Raw genomic sequence first — 7,500 nt, 5'->3', positions numbered from 1 at the left:
GTACTTGGATGGGAGACCGCCTGGGAATACTGGGTGCTGTAAGCATTTTTTTTTGCCATTATTTGTGGGTAGAAAAGTGAGAAAAGTGACCTAAAATAGAACCGGGACTAGGCGGCAGTTCCCCCCACCAGGCGGCGGCATTTGGGGCATTATTTGTGGGTAAGAAAGTGAGAAAAGTGACCTAAAATAGAACCGGGACTAGGCGGCAGTTCCCCCCACCAGGCGGCGGCATTTGGGGCATTATTTGTGGGTAAGAAAGTGAGAAAAGTGACCTAAAATAGAACCGGGACTAGGCGGCAGTTCCCCCCACCAGGCGGCGGCATTTGGGGCATTATTTGTGGGTCAGAAAGTGAGAAAAGTGACCTAAAATAGAACCGGGACTAGGCGGCAGTTCCCCCCACCAGGCGGCGGCATTTGGGGCATTATTTGTGGGTCAGAAAGTGAGAAAAGTGACCTAAAATAGAACCGGGACTAGGCGGCAGTTCCCCCCACCAGGCGGCGGCATTTGGGGCATTATTTGTGGGTAAGAAAGTGAGAAAAGTGACCTAAAATAGAACCGGGACTAGGCGGCAGTTCCCCCCACCAGGCGGCGGCATTTGGGGCATTATTTGTGGGTCAGAAAGTGAGAAAAGTGACCTAAAATAGAACCGGGACTAGGCGGCAGTTCCCCCCACCAGGCGGCGGCATTTGGGGCATTATTTGTGGGTAAGAAAGTGAGAAAAGTGACCTAAAATAGAACCGGGACTAGGCGGCAGTTCCCCCCACCAGGCGGCGGCATTTGGGGCATTATTTGTGGGTCAGAAAGTGAGAAAAGTGACCTAAAATAGAACCGGGACTAGGCGGCAGTTCCCCCCACCAGGCGGCGGCATTTGGGGCATTATTTGTGGGTCAGAAAGTGAGAAAAGTGACCTAAAATAGAACCGGGACTAGGCGGCAGTTCCCCCCACCAGGCGGCGGCATTTGGGGCATTATTTGTGGGTCAGAAAGTGAGAAAAGTGACCTAAAATAGAACCGGGACTAGGCGGCAGTTCCCCCCACCAGGCGGCGGCATTTGGGGCATTATTTGTGGGTCAGAAAGTGAGAAAAGTGACCTAAAATAGAACCGGGACTAGGCGGCAGTTCCCCCCACCAGGCGGCGGCATTTGGGGCATTATTTGTGGGTCAGAAAGTGAGAAAAGTGACCTAAAATAGAACCGGGACTAGGCGGCAGTTCCCCCACCAGGCGGCGGCATTTGGGGACCCGTAGTGTGGGCAGAAAACTCACCAAAGTGACTTAAAATAGAACCGGTGCAGGCGGCATGTTCCCCCACCAGATGGCGGCATTTGGGGACCCGTAGTGTGGGCAGAAAACTCACCAAAGTGACTTAAAATAGAACCGGTGCAGGCGGCATGTTCCCCCACCAGATGGCGGCATTTGGGGACCCGTAGTGTGGGTAGAAAACTCACCAAAGTGACTTAAAATAGAACCGGTGCAGGCGGCATGTTCCCCCACCAGATGGCGGCATTTGGGGACCCGTAGTGTGGGTAGAAAACTCACCAAAGTGACTTAAAATAGAACCGGTGCAGGCGGCATGTTCCCCCACCAGATGGCGGCATTTGGGGACCCGTAGTGTGGGCAGAAAACTCACCAAAGTGACTTAAAATAGAACCGGTGCAGGCGGCATGTTCCCCCACCAGATGGCGGCATTTGGGGACCCGTAGTGTGGGTAGAAAACTCACCAAAGTGACTTAAAATAGAACCGGTGCAGGCGGCATGTTCCCCCACCAGATGGCGGCATTTGGGGACCCGTAGTGTGGGTAGAAAACTCACCAAAGTGACTTAAAATAGAACCGGTGCAGGCGGCATGTTCCCCCACCAGATGGCGGCATTTGGGGACCCGTAGTGTGGGCAGAAAACTCACCAAAGTGACTTAAAATAGAACCGGTGCAGGCGGCATGTTCCCCCACCAGATGGCGGCATTTGGGGACCTGCAGTGTGGGTAGAAAACTCACCAAAGTGTCCTAAAATAGAACCGGGACCAGGGGGCCTCTTCCCCCACCAGGTGGCGGGCTTGGGGGGCTTGGTTTCCGGGTAGAAAACTCACCAAAGTGTCCTAAAATAGAACCGGGACCAGGGGGCATGTTCCCCCACCAGGCGGCGGGCTTGGGGGGCTTGGTTTGCGGGTAGAAAACTCACCAAAGTGTCCTAAAATAGAACCAGGACCAGGGGGCATGTTCCCCCACCAGGCGGCGGGCTTGGGGGGCTTGGTTTGCGGGTAGAAAACTCACCAAAGTGTCCTAAAATAGAACCGGGACCAGGGGGCCTCTTCCCCCACCAGGCGGCGGGCTTGGGGGGCTTGGTTTGCGGGTAGAAAACTCACCAAAGTGACCTAAAATAGAACCGGGCTAGGCGGCATGTTCCCCCACCAGGCGGCGGGCTTGGGGGGCTTGGTTTGCGGGTAGAAAACTCACCAAAGTGTCCTAAAATAGAACCGGGACCAGGGGGCATGTTCCCCCACCAGGCGGCGGGCTTGGGGGGCTTGGTTTGCGGGTAGAAAACTCACCAAAGTGTCCTAAAATAGAACCGGGACCAGGGGGCATCTTCCCCCACCAGGCGGCGGGCTTGGGGGGCTTGGTTTGCGGGTAGAAAACTCACCAAAGTGTCCTAAAATAGAACCGGGACCAGGGGGCCTCTTCCCCCACCAGGCGGCGGGCTTGGGGGGCTTGGTTTGCGGGTAGAAAACTCACCAAAGTGACCTAAAATAGAACCGGGCCAGGCGGCATGCTCCCCCACCAGGCGGCGGGCTTGGGGGGCTTGGTTTGCGGGTAGAAAACTCACCAAAGTATCGGCAAAATAGAACCAGGGAAGGGGGGGATGTCGGTCACAAGGTGCCCGAGTCAGAGAACCAGGAAAACGGACATAAATCCAGAAAACCTCGGTGTCTGACTGCTCCTCAAAAAGTGGTCTTTTTGATGTCACGAGCGCAACCACCTAGAGGTTAATGGGGAGGGATGGTGTGAGCGCAAACGGATTTTTCCTAAGTGTGACTGCTCCTCAAAAAGTGGTCTTTTTGATGTCACGAGCGCAACCACCTAGAGGTTAATGGGGAGGGATGGTGTGAGCGCAAACGGATTTTTCCTAAGTGTGACTGCTCCTCAAAAAGTGGTCTTTTTGATGTCACGAGCGCAACCACCTAGAGGTTAATAGGGAGCGAGTACAACAGGGGAGGGAGTGAATGGGCTCGGACTGTGGCCGAGCCTGGTGCCTCAAAATCGGACAAGGTTGGACTGGAAGCCCGCTGAGAACTCTGGTTCTTTTGCCAGACGAAACGAATTTTTTCCGAGTGTGACTGCTCTGCAAAAAGTGGTCTTTTTGATGTCACGAGCGCAACCACCTAGAGGTTAATGGGGAGGGAGTGGAAAAAACGACAAAGTGTTGAGCTCCGGACCGGGATGGTCTTTTTGATGTCACGAGCGCAACCACCTAGAGGTTAATAGGGAGCGAGTACAACAGGGGAGGGAGTGAATGGGCTCGGACTGTGGCCGAGCCTGGTGCCTCAAAATCGGACAAGGTTGGACTGGAAGCCCGCTGAGAACTCTGGTTCTTTTGCCAGACGAAACGAATTTTTTCCGAGTGTGACTGCTCTGCAAAAAGTGGTCTTTTTGATGTCACGAGCGCAACCACCTAGAGGTTAATGGGGAGGGAGTGGAAAAAACGACAAAGTGTTGAGCTCCGGACCGGGATGGCGGGCGACTCGAGCGGTCATGCCCGACTTTGAGACACTTTGTCGCGGTCATGCGAGCGACCTCCACTGCTCCCCGGAGGTGCCCCGGACCGGGTTGGCGGGTGACTCGAGCGGTCCTGCCCGACTTTGAGACACTTTGTCGCGGTCATGCGGGCGTCCTCCGCCGGTCCCCGGAGGTGCCCCGGACCGGGTTGGCGGGTGACTCGAGCGGTCATGCCCGACTTTGAGACACTTTGTCGCGGTCATGCGGGCGTCCTCCGCCGGTCCCTGGAGGTGCCCCGGACCGGGGTGGCGGGTGACTCGAGCGGTCGTGCCCGACTTTGAGACACTTTGTCGCGGTCATGCGGGCGTCCTCCGCCGGTCCCTGGAGGTGCCCCGGACCGGGTTGGCGGGTGACTCGAGCGGTCGTGCCCGACTTTGAGACACTTTGTCGCGGTCATGCGGGCGTCCTCCGCCGGTCCCCGGAGGTGCCCCGGACCGGGTTGGCGGGTGACTCGAGCGGTCATGCCCGACTTTGAGACACTTTGTCGCGGTCATGCGGGCCTCCTCCGCCGGTCCCTGGAGGTGCCCCGGACTGGGTTGGCGGGTGACTCGAACGGTCATGCCCGACTTTGAGACACTTTGTCGCGGTCATGCGGGCGTCCTCCGCCGGTCCCTGGAGGTGCCCCGGACCGGGTTGGCGGGTGACTCGAGCGGTCATGCCCGACTTTGAGACACTTTGTCGCGGTCATGCGGGCCTCCTCCGCCGGTCCCTGGAGGTGCCCCGGACCGGGTTGGCGGGTGACTCGAACGGTCATGCCCGACTTTGAGACACTTTGTCGCGGTCATGCGGGCGTCCTCCGCCGGTCCCTGGAGGTGTCCCGGACCGGGTTGGCGGGTGACTCGAGCGGTCGTGCCCGACTTTGAGACACTTTGTCGCGGTCATGCGGGCATCCTCCGCCGGTCCCTGGAGGTGCCCCGGACCGGGTTGGCGGGTGACTCGAGCGGTCGTGCCCGACTTTGAGACACTTTGTCGCGGTCATGCGGGCGTCCTCCGCCGGTCCCTGGAGGTGCCCCGGACCGGGTTGGCGGGTGACTCGAGCGGTCGTGCCCGACTTTGAGACACTTTGTCGCGGTCATGCGGGCGTCCTCCGCCGGTCCCTGGAGGTGCCCCGGACCGGGTTGGCGGGTGACTCGAGCGGTCGTGCCCGACTTTGAGACACTTTGTCGCGGTCATGCGGGCGTCCTCCGCCGGTCCCTGGAGGTGCCCCGGACCGGGTTGGCGGGTGACTCAAGCGGTCATGCCCGACTTTGAGACACTTTGCCGCGGTCATGCGGGCGACCTCCGCCGGTCCCTGGAGGTGCCCCGGACCGGGTTGGCGGGTGACTCGAGCGGTCGTGCCCGACTTTGAGACACTTTGCCGTGGTCATGCGGGCGACCTCCGCCGGTCCCTGGATGGCGGGCTCCAGTGAGGTCGGCGGGGGAAGGCTCGGGCTGAGGCCGACTTCGGTGCCTCAAAGTCGGACAAGGTTGGATTGGAAGTCCGCTGTGTTGAGGACCAGTGGCATTCGGCGGTGGAACGCTCAGAACTTGGCCGACATCGGTGCCTCAACGTCGGACAAGGTTGGAGTGGATGACCGCTGATAACTCTGGTTCTTTTGCCAGACGAAAGAAATTTTTCCCGAGTGTGACTGCTCTGAAAAAAGTGGTCTTTTTGATGTCACGAGCGCAACCACCTAGAGGTTAATAGGGAGGCACCATAACAGGAGAGGGAGTGAAAAGGCTCGGACGGTGGCCGAGCCTGGTGCCTCAAAATCGGACAAGGTTGGAGTGGATGACCGCTGATAACTCTGGTTCTTTTGCCAGACGAAAGAAATTTTTCCCGAGTGTGACTGCTCTGAAAAAAGTGGTCTTTTTGATGTCACGAGCGCAACCACCTAGAGGTTAATAGGGAGGCACCATAACAGGAGAGGGAGTGAAAAGGCTCGGAGGGTGGCCGAGCCTGGTGCCTCAAAATCGGACAAGGTTGGAGTGGATGACCGCTGAAAACTCTGGTTCTTTTGCCAGACGAAAGAAATTTTTTCCGAGTGTGACTGCTCTGAAAAAAGTGGTCTTTTTGATGTCACGAGCGCAACCACCTAGAGGTTAATAGGGAGGCACCATAACAGGAGAGGGAGTGAAAAGGCTCGGAGGGTGGCCGAGCCTGGTGCCTCAAAATCGGACAAGGTTGGAGTGGATGACCGCTGAAAACTCTGGTTCTTTTGCCAGACGAAAGAAATTTTTCCCGAGTGTGACTGCTCTGCAAAAAGTGGTCTTTTTGATGTCACGAGCGCAACCACCTAGAGGTTAATAGGGAGGCACCATAACAGGAGAGGGAGTGAAAAGGCTCGGAGGGTGGCCGAGCCTGGTGCCTCAAAATCGGACAAGGTTGGAGTGGATGACCGCTGAAAACTCTGGTTCTTTTGCCAGACGAAAGAAATTTTTTCCGAGTGTGACTGCTCTGAAAAAAGTGGTCTTTTTGATGTCACGAGCGCAACCACCTAGAGGTTAATAGGGAGGCACCATAACAGGAGAGGGAGTGAAAAGGCTCGGAGGGTGGCCGAGCCTGGTGCCTCAAAATCGGACAAGGTTGGAGTGGATGACCGCTGAAAACTCTGGTTCTTTTGCCAGACGAAAGAAATTTTTCCCGAGTGTGACTGCTCTGCAAAAAGTGGTCTTTTTGATGTCACGAGCGCAACCACCTAGAGGTTAATAGGGAGGCACCATAACAGGAGAGGGAGTGAAAAGGCTCGGAGGGTGGCCGAGCCTGGTGCCTCAAAGTCGGACAAGGTTGGAGTGGATGACCGCTGAAAACTCTGGTTCTTTTGCCAGACGAAAGAAATTTTTTCCGAGTGTGACTGCTCTGCAAAAAGTGGTCTTTTTGATGTCACGAGCGCAACCACCTAGAGGTTAATAGGGAGGCACCATAACAGGAGAGGGAGTGAAAAGGCTCGGAGGGTGGCCGAGCCTGGTGCCTCAAAATCGGACAAGGTTGGAGTGGATGACCGCTGAACACTCTGGTTCTTTTGCCAGACGAAAGAAATTTTTTCCGAGTGTGACTGCTCTGCAAAAAGTGGTCTTTTTGATGTCACGAGCGCAACCACCTAGAGGTTAATAGGGAGGCACCATAACAGGAGAGGGAGTGAAAAGGCTCGGAGGGTGGCCGAGCCTGGTGCCTCAAAATCGGACAAGGTTGGAGTGGATGGCCGCTGAAAACTCTGGTTCTTTTGCCTGACGAAAGAAATTTTTTCCGAGTGTGACTGCTCTGCAAAAAGTGGTCTTTTTGATGTCACGAGCGCAACCACCTAGAGGTTAATAGGGAGGCACCATAACAGGAGAGGGAAGGAAAAGGCTCGGAGGGTGGCCGAGCCTGGTGCCTCAAAATCGGACAAGGTTGGAGTGGATGACCGCTGAAAACTCTGGTTCTTTTGCCTGACGAAAGAAATTTTTTCCGAGTGTGACTGCTCTGCAAAAAGTGGTCTTTTTGATGTCACGAGCGCAACCACCTAGAGGTTAATAGGGAGGCACCATAACAGGAGAGGGAGTGAAAAGGCTCGGAGGGTGGCCGAGCCTGGTGCCTCAAAGTCGGACAAGGTTGGAGTGGATGGCCGCGGAGAACTCTGGTTCTTTTGCCTGACGAAAGAAATTTTTTCCGAGTGTGACTGCTCCTCAAAAAGTGGTCTTTTTGATGTCACGAGCGCAACCACCTAGAGGTTAATAGGGAGGCACCATAACAGGAGAGGGAGTGAAAAGGCT

At 56.3% G+C, this 7,500-nt stretch overlaps 1 non-coding gene across 1 annotated transcript in view; it reads left to right on the top strand.

Moving 5' to 3' along the window:
- Window positions 1–45, top strand: part of LOC148058220 (5S ribosomal RNA) — a 119-nt gene extending 74 nt beyond the window's left edge. The window contains exon 1 of the ribosomal RNA XR_015710049.1: window positions 1–45. This exon is cut by the window's left edge and continues 74 nt beyond it. This is a non-coding gene — a ribosomal RNA (5S ribosomal RNA).
- Window positions 46–7,500: the final 7,455 nt, after the last annotated feature.

This window comes from Callionymus lyra, unplaced genomic scaffold (assembly GCF_982586985.1).
Source record: "Callionymus lyra unplaced genomic scaffold, fCalLyr1.hap1.1 HAP1_SCAFFOLD_127, whole genome shotgun sequence".
Lineage (NCBI taxonomy): Eukaryota > Metazoa > Chordata > Actinopteri > Syngnathiformes > Callionymidae > Callionymus > Callionymus lyra.
This window is presented reverse-complemented; position numbering and strand designations above follow the sequence as displayed.